The sequence below is a fragment of the Podarcis cretensis genome, assembly GCF_951804945.1.
Source record: "Podarcis cretensis genome assembly, chromosome: 3".
Taxonomy (NCBI): Eukaryota; Metazoa; Chordata; class Lepidosauria; order Squamata; family Lacertidae; genus Podarcis; species Podarcis cretensis.
The window spans coordinates 108,775,481-108,787,871 of NC_137172.1; the positions used below are offsets into that span (position 1 = coordinate 108,775,481).

A 12,391-nucleotide genomic window follows, 5' to 3' on the forward strand; every position below is an offset into this window, starting at 1 on the left:
TGTCTCCTTGACATAGCTACTGCTGGGAATTGTGAGTTCTTTTGTGACTCAAATTAAAAACTCAGCCAGAGAATAATAGAGGCCAAGGTAGGTGCCACAATTCTCACTTTCACATTGAAGGAGTGCATCAGGAGTTGCTGAAGTTTGGAATCAGAGCCAAAATGTTATCTGAGCCAAGATGTTACAAAATTCCATGACATCATTAAAAACACTGTAGATATTGCTCATCAATTAGACAGTAGGGGGGAAAACGTTCCATAATAGAAATGCAATTATTATTATTTTAATCAGCTAATGGAAACTAACTAGACAGAAGGCCAGAATGATTTTTGTGTGAAGGAATGACACTTTTCCCATTATTTTACATGCAGTTCCTTGTTATGAAAAGGTTACTTCTCTCACTCCCTCTCTGCTTTTTTCTTCTTAGAGGCTGTTCTGACAGTCTAAGGCTGTTCTAGGGGAGAAAAGTTGCGCAAGAGGAAGCCTGTTGCACAAGTGGAATGGCAGTGTTGGATACAATTGACTGTCGTGTCCCAGAAAAAAAGGCCTATGGGCTATAAATCCTGGAGCTCTTTGGGATATTAATAATAATAATAATAATAATAATAATAATAATAATACCCCACCCATCTGGCTGGGTTTCCCCAGTCACTCTGGGTGACTCCACGATAAAACATCAAACATTAAAAACTTCCCTAAACAGGGTTGCCTTCAAATGTCTTCTAAAAATCAGATAGTTGCTTATTTCCTTGGCATCTGATGGGAGGGCGTTCCACAGGGTGGACACCACTACCAAGAAGGCCCTCTGCCTGGTTCCCTGTAACCTCACTTCTCGCAGTAAGGGAACCGCCAGAAAGCCCTCGGAACTGGACCTCAGTGTCTGGGCTGAATGATGGAGGTGGAGACGCTCCTTCAGATATACTGGCCATCCTCTACCTCCATTCGCTGAAGAACCAAACTGGGAGAATGGTGGCAATTTTGCCTATTGCGCTTCAGGGCCTCCCTTCCATTTCTTCTGTCTGCAGGTCAGTGCTATAACATCTGAACCTCACTTTTACAACATGCCTCTGGATGTGAACCTACATGCAGTATAATTTTATGATTATACTGTTCATTCAAGAGAAGTGCACTTTATCGGTTTCTAAAGGATTTTTCCTCATGCCTTTCTCAGCAATGTCAATCATATAAACTGAGGTAGTTTAACATGTAACCAGTTCATATTTAAACAGTGTTGCCTCCTAACCCTTTCTGTAACCTCTCCTTGTGACTTCCCCGAGACTTTATTGCTGCCTGGTAAATTAGAGGAGCTTTCTTAGAAAAAGAAAACAAAAGCTAGGGGAAGAAATCGATATTTTTCTCCATTTAGTTAGCCTCTCACTGTGTTGAGCATAGATACAAGGAATCATTGTGAACTATGCTGCTGAGAGGAGTTTTCATTCTGTTCAACTAAACATCAATAGCATGAACCTAATCATATCTTTCAAATTCAAAAGAACTGGTTATGCTGGAACCTTCAGAGTGCCTGAAAAAGAGTGGTTTTCCCCACTAGGCCCTCACATTCCTGATGCACACAAAAAATGTTTTCTCTTTCATATGATCAAGAAAGTAGACAATTTCATTAAAACGAGGGCCCAGAAAACAAGTGGCTTGTCCAATAACTGCATTGTCCAATAACTCCTCCCAAAGATTTATTCTACTTTATTTATAAAAGTACTTCCATGTCGCCATATCACACAACACCAGACAGGGAAGGGGAAAAAAACAATAAAACATAAAACACCATTAAAAACAATACAAGGAATCAGCTTCAAAGGCCTAGGGCATAAAAAAAAGTCTCCAAGAGAATCTGAAAGCCAAAAGTAAGGATTCCTTTCTTGGTTCTGTGGAGGAGCCCACAGAGCAAGACAGCTGCAAGGCAGGTCAGTTGTCAACAGCACCATGGAGAGCTCCAAAGAAGAAACTTGCTAGGACCAAGGGATGGAAATGAACATAGCCTTTTTGAGCATCTGTCTCCAGCACACCTCTGCTAAGCTCGGCCCCTTTTGGAGTTCTGGAGTCTTTTAAGGGACCATCCATTTGCCTGAAGACACCAACTTTCCAGCATTTCATGGTCTCTCACCAGATGTGATTCTTGGGGACGTTGAACATGAGAGATGCTGTGGGAGGCACTCAGTTGCTCAGGCCCAGTTCTAGGGGCCTTTGTGCTGTTGCATTTGGTTCAGTGGACCCCTGTTTACCAGCATCAGGCTCAGGAGTCAGGATCGTGGCACCTCATACAGTGGCACCTCGGGTTAATAACATTCTGGAGGTCTGTTCTTAACCTGAAACTGTTCTTAACCTGAGGTACCACTTTAGCTCCCACTGCCGCCACACGATTCCTGTTCTCATCCTGAAGCAAAGTTCTTAGCCTGAGGTACTATTTCTGGGTTAGAGGAGTCTGTAACCTGAAGAGTCTGTAACCTGAAGCATCTGTAACCCGAGGTACCACTATAATGTCTCAGACTTTGTGTCCTGGTCTCTGCTGGACTCTGGGGTCATAACAGCTGGAAGTCAGAGATAGAGGGAACCTCTTCCAAAAGTGAAAGGCAATCTTGAATAGTGGAAAGGTCAGAGTTTGTTATTGAGTTGTGACTTTCAATATTTTTGGGAATTGATGTGAAAATGTCAGGCATTCTCGAGTTCTGAACTTTGTTTCCAGCAAACTGATATTTCCAAATAAATTGTCACAGAATTGGCATTTTGGTTGATTTCTGTGGTAGAATCTGAGCAGCAGCACAAATCCACATTTGAAATTGCTCAGAGACTGGGTGATTGGTGTGCCTTTTTTTACATCTGCAAAATCCTGGGTAAAACCCAATTTCTAAGTACCTCAGAAATTGATAGAATTCATAAGCCTATCAATTCTCCCATCACATTCCTACCCCATGCTGCTCTCAAAATCAATCTGAAAGCAGCAGGAGGCTGCAAGAGTGCCAAAAAACAGAAAGAAACAAGGGAAAGGCATGGCATTTGGTTGATTAGCCTGAATTTCTACATTAGATCTGCAGAAATGATCCATATATATATATATATATATATATATATATATGAAGAGGGAGACGCTCCTTTCCTTTCAAGCTCAAAGCATGGCTTTTGATCAATTTTATTCTAAAGTGTAACTGCATTCTCATCAGGCCATTAGGAAACCCAAATTTAGCAGAATGCAGCAATGAATTGGACTGTCCAGACCACAAAATAAAAAAAATTCCTTCCAGTTGCACCTTAAAGACCAACTAAGTTAGTTCTTGGTATGAGCTTTCGTGTGCATGCACACTTCTTCAGATACACTGAAACAGAAGTCACCAGACCCTTCTATATAGTGAGAAGGTGGGGAGGGGTATTACTCAGAAGGGTGGTGGGAATGGGTGATTGGCAGATATTACCACCCTTCTGAGTAATACCCCTCCCCACCTTCTCACTATATAGAAGGGTCTGGTGACTTCTGTTTCAGTGTATCTGAAGAAGTGTGCATGCACACAAAAGCTCATACCAAGAACTAACTTAGTTGGTCTTTAAGGTGCTACTGGAAGGAATTTTTTTATTTTGTTTTGACTATGGCAGACCAACACGGCTACCTATCTGTAACTGTGCAGACCACAGTATTGCATGACCCCAGACTAGCTACTTAGTGAAGATTACAAGAATCAGATTTTTGCATAGCTAGACGTCAGGCCTACCCAGAACTCTACACTCTATTGTTTTGTTATTGTACCATTGATTCTTCTTTTATGTGAACATCGATTATTTTTTATTGTGATATATTGTAATCTGCCCTGGGATTACTTGGTGAAGGACTACCGATAAGTACACATAAATAATAAACAAACCCTATGGAAAGATGAATGCAAAGGTATTTTGTATTTGACACAGACCCTTCCTCCCAAACTTCTGTTAGCCTTTGTGTTTTTGTTTTAGTTTGTCTCTTTGTTGTTATGGCTGATTTTGTGAATCTATAAATTAAAAACAAAATATAGTAGAAATAGTAAGTAAAAAACCCAACAACAACAACCCTGCAAGGAGAAAGCAAACCAGTCAGGGAGAAAGGTTCTGGGTCAGCCTTTATTTTGTGCAAGTTTTCTTCCTGCATTTTGTGGTGTGTGTATATATATTTTTAAACAATAGAGAGAGCAGCATGCAAAATGATGAACCTGCAGATCTTAAAACTAGTGGCATTATTATTAAGAGTAAGTGACAAAAAATATTGGAGTATAGTATTCCAGAGTAACAATCAATTGATAAAAATTGATCTCTTTTGTTGGAACTTTTTTCCATGTTCTGTATTTTCTGTTCGGGTTCCAAGTCTCTTAAGAAATCTCTCCAACTCAACCATCACTATCATTTTCTGATCCTAATTTAAAAAAAAAAAAACCACCCTCCACCCCCAATTAACCCTGCAAATCTATTATAATGGGAAAACAATGGCTCATCTGTAGAAACTGCAACAGGGGCTGGCGACAGTTGATGTGTTTCAGGGAGGAGTGTTGAAGGTGAAATGAGAAAAGTATCCCACAAGAACATTCAGCCAAAAGGCCTAGATGGTGCTTGTGTGTTGGGCAAGAGAGGCAGAGTGGGAAAATCCTTGTCACCGATTGGTGTATTCCTATATATATATAATTAAATTTTCTGTTTTACAATTTAAAATACTCATTTAAACATCCTTAAAATGTCAAGGACTTCCCTTCTTCTCTTTCCATGGTTCATTTTGCATATCATAAATCCCTGCATATTTTACAAAAAACTAAACCATTCAGTATTCCATTACTGCAACCATCAAAAATTATTTACAGTGGTACCTCGGGTTACATACGCTTCAAGTTACAGACTCCGCTAACCCAGAAATAGTGCTTCAGGTTAAGAACTTTGTAGGAAAGTTTTGTTTCTGCACAACAGAAAACATTGCATTCTGACTTGTTCTTAGTCTGACCTGTTCTTAGTGCTTGGCTGACCACATCTATGGAACAAGCTTTGCTATATTAATCACTAGTAATAGTTTAACAAGGAGGTTTTCACGCCTGCCCAATTCTGTGTTCCCTTTCCCAGCCTTTGGTCTATTGATGATTAATGCCTATATGCAACCCTTGTATTGTATTTGTGTTGACCAATCAGCAACAAGCACATATGTGGCAATGCTGTAATATTCAATAAAAGAGACTCCTCGAGACATGCTCGAGAGACACTCCACATGACACCCACTACTCGTCTGTCGTGATTTTCATTCCTACAGAACTTTGCTTCAGAATGAGAACAGAAATTGTGCTCCGGCGGCGCGGCAGCAACAGCAGGAGGCCCCATTAGCTAAAGTGGTGCTTCAGGTTAAGAACAGTTTCAGGTTAAGTACGGACCTCCGGAACGAATTAAGTACTTAACCCGAGGTACCACTGTACACTGTTGAATTTATCTTAATGCTGCCAACATTTTCAGGTGTACACAATTTTCCCCCATATATTCAATAAATGATTGGTGTATTCCTAAGGCAGTTTGAGGAAAGGGGCAGAGCTTGATCCCTATTTAAGGAACAAGCTGACTTCCCTCCAGCCCAACCTTTCTCAACCTGTGGGTCCCCAGATGTTGTTGAACTACAACTCCCATCACCCCTAGCTAGCAAGGCCAGAGCCCAGGGATGATGGGAGTTGTTGTCCAACAACATCTGGGGACCCACGGGTTGAGAACCACTGCTCCAGCCTCTCTGTTTGCAGCAGCACCCGCTGTCCCTCTCTGTCTTCCCAGTCGGGGTCACCACTAGGGGGCCATGGAGGAATTTTTTCCAATCCGCATTTTGGATTGCAAATTGGTTGTTGTTGTTTTGCCTACGTCACACTGAATAGCAGGACAGAGTGCTAGATGGACTGCAGTGTTGTTGAAATAGGTTAATCTTCTGGATTTGGTCACTTTGGGCAGTTTAGGTGCGGGAAAAGAAATAGTTTGGCTTAGCCTGGTGACGACCTTTAGGCAGCTCGGGGTCAGCCCCAAGGCTCACTTTTCGGATTCCGTGATTCAGAGGATGAGATAGGGGCCTTCTCTGAGGCCAAACTCCTTCATCCACCTGGGGTTCTGTGGTCCTGGGGGGGGGGGGTTGACAAGGTAAGTCCTCCCTTCTCACCTTCAGCATGTTACCTGGGAATTGGGGCAGGCTAGGAAGCCATGCCCTAATTCCTTAGGCAACGGTGGGTCACCCAATGGTTATAGTTATACAGTGAAGTTAGTTCCCACCCCATAGTCATCACCCTCTGCTGATTTTAATTTGAGGTTTAAATAAAAGTGGCCCAGATTATGTGTTTGCCTCTTTATTTACCTATTGGGACACAATCACCACTGCCAAGGAAGCTGTTGCAGTTTTGGTTTCCTTTAGTTTATGGTGTTTGTTTTGGAAAGCCTGTCAAATCAGCTTGACCAGAGATGACAGAGCGCCAAAGAAGCAACACTGCGGGATAAAATATTAGGCAAAACATTTATGTCGTGAATTTCAGCTCTGTCTGCCAACTCCAACCAGAAACAGGTATTCCTCACATACACAGAAAAAATTCAGGATGTTGGTGTGACTCATTTTCCTGACAGATTTTTGCGTGCACAAAGGAATATCAATCAGTTGGCCGTGTCAACCTCAGTGAGGCTCCCGTAGTTCAAAACAAAGGTTTTTGTTGCGTTTGTGGCTTTGGTCAGAGTTAATTCTCTGTTTCAGAAGACCAAAGACCAAAGGTAGAGGCCAAATAAGGCTGTGCTGATGCTCTTCAGAAGACCCTCCTGCTGCTGCTGGTAAAGGCCGTTTGCCAAAAGCTACTCTCTCACACACAGATGCACAACACTTCAAAAGCACACCAAGCACCGCCAAACATCATTCAATCCTCTCTCAGTCTCATCGGAATGACTCTTGTTTGTTTTCCTGTCTGACTCATAACCGCCCCCTTCTTTGTTTGTAGTCCATCCCGCACCATCCAAGAGCCATCTGTCACTCAAAGAGGGCAAACCTTGGTGTGCTACTCAGGCAGGCAATAACTCAAAGAGCATCCCTGTTTTACTCATGCCTTGGATTTCTCTTTCTGCATCTCTGCTACTGCATTGAGCAGGGAAGGGAAACTGAGGCATGGCAGTCCTAAAAATGGACCATGAAGCAAAACAAATATCTCAAGCACCCTATCCTTGGCTTCCAGTCCCTTGTGGTGCTCTCATTCTTCCCATTTCACTCTGTACATAATTCTTCTCCACTTCGCTTTAATAGACCATAATTCCTCTTGAAACATACTATGAATAATAGCATGGTGCCCACTGAACATCAGTATGAAACACCGCTGGACCCTGCAGCACTATCTCTTTCATTAGGAATCTACAGATAATAGCCCTTTCCTGAGGTTTTTCTGGTTCTGCTATAATTGACTGAAACATAATGGGTGTTTTAAAATGTGCATACCTTTTGGAAACGGTTCCTCATAAAAAGCAACATGCTTCCATGCAGCTAACATAAAACATCACAATAGAAGTAAATTGTTGTGGTGGAGCTCATTTCCAATTCATCCTGATTGTTTTAGGCTTAAAAGCCCACACTTCATTTCTCAGCAGCCTGGTTGGCTTCTGTACTACTGAAAGGAATCTACCCATAAATAGAGTTGGGCTCCATTTGCCCTTGGATTTTAGTAGACTCAAAATTCCTTGTCTTCCAATTGCCTTCATTTAGCTGGGACAGTCTTGATTTTCAGAAGTCTGTCCAGGAGAAAGATTATTCTCTTTCCTTCCTTCCTTCCTTCCTTCCTTCCTTCCTTCCTTCTCCAAACGTTTATTAAGGTAAAGGGACCCCTGACCATTAGGTCCAGTCGTGGCCGACTCTGGGGTTGCAGTGCTCATTTCGCTTTATTGGCCGAGGGAGCTGGCGTATAGCTTCCGGATCATGTGGCCAGCATGACTAAGCCGCTTCTGGCAAACCAGAGCAGTGCACGGAAACACCATTTACCTTCCCGCTGGAGTGGTACCTATTGATCTACTTGCACTTTGACGTGCTTTCGAACTGCTAGGTTGGCAGGAGCAAGGACCGAGCAACGGGAGCTCACCCCATCACGGGGATGCCGACCTTCTGATCGGCAAGTCTTAGGTTCTGTGGTTTAACCCACAGCGCCACCCGTGTCCCTAAAAACCTTTATTAGGCCATCTTAAAACATCCATATACGAAATTTTTCAAATATATTCAAAGAAAGTCATATATAATATATAGTAACAGAAATTTTCATTTGAGTGTCTTCCCACTAAATAGTGCCATTCACCACTCTAAGAGATACTATTGACAGAAACTCAGACACCCATGCAGTTATCCCCAGGTTAATATCAGACAGGTAGAATCTGATATTTTCATTGTGCCATGATCTTAAACTACCCAAAAGGGAGATAACCCACATTTATGTAGCTGGTTGTACAGTGGACAGTAGAAAATAATATGCTCTACAGTGTCCAGCATGTTCAAATAACATCCTCAATGTCCATCATTTCTAGGGATGTTTCGATACCTGCCCTTAACAAAAGCCGAGGGGAAAACTTTCAGTCGAACTAGCATAAAGGCCCCTCCACGCAGAAAGCTGAATTATCTGCAGCAATGAGGATAATGTGTGCAAACAAATCATATTTCTACTTCCCCTGATAATTTTGGTAAAAAGAAGAAGTAAATATGTGTGCAACAGGTGACAAACGAATGGCAGTAATTAGTAATAATGGTTAAACTATCGGATCTGAATCTTTTATTTTATTTTGGGTATGTCGAAAGATTGCTGTCTTAATTAGAGCTTCACAGTGGCATGAAGGCAAAATAAGAGAAGTCTTGCAGATAAGCTGTTTACTTACACAACTCCTACCAGAGAGAATCAACACTTTAACAAATTTATTTATATTTTATTAATTGTATCCCAACTGTTCTCCAAGGAGCTAAAGACAGTTTACATAGCATTGTGGTTTCCTGCCCTCACTTTTTTTTCCACAAAACACTGAGGTAGGTTAGGTTACGAGATAGTGTCAGGCCCAAGGTCACCTAGTGAGTTTCATGGCTGAGTGGAGATTTGAACCGGAGTCTCCCATCCATCAACTAAGATTCTAAGCCTTAGCTCTCATTACATTGCCTCCTCCTCTGGAGCAATGTGACTGGGTAACAGGTAGGGATTACAGAACCTGTCAATGTCAGGTTCTGTCTCACTTTTCTAATTTTAAATTCAGTTCAGCACATTTCAGTATCAGTTTGTGAATTGTCTTTTGGAAAAAGAGTCACCACGAAAAATTCTCATCATGGTGGTCTGCATTTCTTTCAAATATACACACAGTTTCGTATGCAATTTTGCCTACAGAAATTACCTCCAGTATAATGCAAGTCTGTATTTTCACCAATATAGGCAATTTTATGCATGCTTTCCCCTAATATATACATTTTGCTCACATATTTAGAGAACAGCACTGCAAAAATTGGAGAAGTGCAAAATTCAAAAGATAGTTGCCTTTTGTCTTGTGCATTGTATTGGGAAATCTGAATTAGGTAAGTACGTGTTAGAATGTGAACTAAACCAAATTTCTTTTCTGTTCCTACTGAAAGACTGAATGTGAGTCCAGAACAAAATCTAAGGTAGTGTTCCAAAGAATGAAGACCACATCCCATATCTGATTCCTCCTCATACTTCTTTATTGGATGATACTATAGATTCTGTAAGGAATAAAAAAAACTTAATATTTTATTAATTAATTAATCAATTAATTAATACTTAAATAAACACTTAAATAAAAAAGACTTCTGACAAAATGAGTCTTCCAATCATTCTCATTGTACTGTTTATACTGTCGTTTTTTCCGCACAGTTTTATATTCTTTAATATTGTTCCCGTCTACACGAACGGTATTTGTTGTGTGATTAAGTTTTTTTAATGCACGTAAATCTGCTTTTTCTTCTTTCTTCTGTATTTTCTTCATTTCTTTTTTCTTAATTGTTTTTTCTTTAATTTTCTTTTTGTAGGATGAGATTGTAAATTTTTTGCATATGTGTGTAATTTAAATTAATAAAGATTATTTTTTTTAAAAAAAAGATTCTGTAAGGAATACAGAACTTTGTCCAAATGTATCATCAAACCTTGCCTTGCATTCTTTTTATTTCGCTTCAGTAGTTTTGTGAGTCATGGACAAAGAGAGAGCGAGAGCGTGAGAGAGAGAGTACTTCAGGAGAATTCATGTTATGAAAAATTCAAGTCCAAGCAGATAGAAATAGTGGTTGCTGCCAGAAGGCAGATCCCACGGAGCAGGTTAGTGGTCTGAGATTAAACAGTTGTGTTCAATCATGTCACTGCTTACAAGTTCAATTTCTCCAAACCCACTCAGATTGCAACTGTTCGTTGCCTGTAGTATTAAGCGCAATATATATTGTTATGAATTGTGGGGGCAGGTTCCCCATAATCTTTACATTCAGCAAAGAGTCAGAGTCTGAGCAAACTCAGGGATTCCTGAACTTGGCAAGGGCTAACTTCCTCAGATATGCAGATGACACAACCTTGATGGCAGAAAGTGAGGAGGAATTAAAGAACCTTTTAATGAGGGTGAAAGAGGGAGTGCAAAATATGATCTGAAGCTCAACATCAAAAAAACAAAGATCATGGCCACTGGTCCCATCACCTCCTGGCAAATAGAAAGGGAAGAAATGGAAGCAGTGAGAGATTTTACTTTCTTGGGCTCCATGATCACTGCAGATGGTGAAAGCAGCTACGAAATTAAGAGACGCCTGCTTCTTGGGAGGAAAGCAATGACAAACCTAGACATATCTTAAAAAGCAGAGACATCACCTTGCCAACAAAGGTCCGTATAGTTAAAGCTATGGTTTTCCCAGAAGTGATGTATGGAAGTGAGAGCGGGACCATAAAGAAGGCTGATCGCCAAAGAATTGATGCTTTTGAATTATGGTGCTGGAGGAAACTCTTGAGAGTCCCATGGACTGCAAGAAGATCAAATCTATCCATTCTGAAGGAAATCAGCCCTGAGTGCTCATTGTAAGGACAGAACGTGAAGCTGAGGCTCCAATACTTTGGCCACCTCATGAGAAGAGAAGACTCCCTGGAAAAGACCCTGATGTTGGGAAAGATGGAGGGCACAAGGAGAAGGGGACGACAGAGGATGAGATGGTTGGACAGTGTTCTCAAAGCTACCAGCATGAGTTTGACCAAACTGCGGGAGGCAGTGGAAGACAGGAGTGCCTGGCGTGCTCTGGTCCAAGGGTTCACGAAGAGTCGGACACGACTAAACAACAACAACAACTTCCTCATGAGGCCAGCCTGGTGATGGCGGTTTGTTGAAGAAACAATGGTGCCCACTGCCATCCATGAACCCCTCCATGGAAGTCATATACCAGGCAGAAGGCTCTGTCAGGCACAGAGGGAGGTCGCCAGGGTAACAGGGGGGACGTGTTGTCACTGCAGGAAAAAGAAGATGTCCTTTTTACAACAGGTGTTTTAGGAGCAGGGGTTTCTGGGAAGAAGGGGCAGAAAGTGGGCAGAACTCCATGAAGAGACTGAAGGGGGCAGCAGACAAGAGGGTGGAACTTAGGTTGCCTCTTAAATCTCTGCTAAGAATGACAAGCCCCTCTTGGGCTGTAAATGCTGTGAACTCTCTCTCTCTCTCTCTCTCTCTCTCTCTCAACTCAGCTGCAAATGTGTGTGGATAAAACATATTTCTAAGACACTGAAGTCTCCACTGTGCCTCATTATTATAATAATTTTAAAAAAACTTTTCAAGTTTATACATTTCACTACTTTTATACATTTCACTAATTTTCCAACCATTCTGACATTTCAAAACTTGACTTCCTTCCCCCTCTTTCTGTGGTTCCTTAAATTTGTTTTTAATATCTTTTGCATATCCAAATTATCTTAATTTGCTCATTTATTCATCAACTTTAAATATATACTCTTATGAAACTGCAAGTGATTACAATAATCCTTCCAATGTTTTTATCTTTTTATAACTTATATGTAAATATTCAATAAACCATTTCCATTCTTTTATTTAAAAAAATTGTTATCTTGATTTCTTATTCTTCCAGTATGTTTTGCCATTTCTACATATTCCATAAGTTATATTATGGAATATGCCTCATCTTCCCCAAAGAAACACAAACCCTGGTTAAATGTCAAGACCTCTGGTATCTCTTGTTAACTGCTTGGCAGAGATTGCAGTGGTCCATTTCTTTCTTTCTTCCTTCCTTCCTTCCTTCCTTCCTTCCTTCCTTCCTTCTTTTCTTCCTCCCTCCCTCCCTCCCTTCCTTCCTTCCTTCCTTCCTTCCTTCCTTCCTTCCTTTCTACATATCTACATATCTACATTACATATCTATCTGTTGTTTGCATCTGTCTCAAGA

At 41.0% G+C, this 12,391-nt stretch overlaps 1 protein-coding gene across 1 annotated transcript in view; it reads right to left on the reverse strand.

The window, feature by feature from the left end:
* Positions 1 to 12,391, reverse strand: part of PCSK2 (proprotein convertase subtilisin/kexin type 2) — a 130,987-nt gene that overhangs the window by 70,272 nt on the left and 48,324 nt on the right. The window lies entirely within an intron of this gene.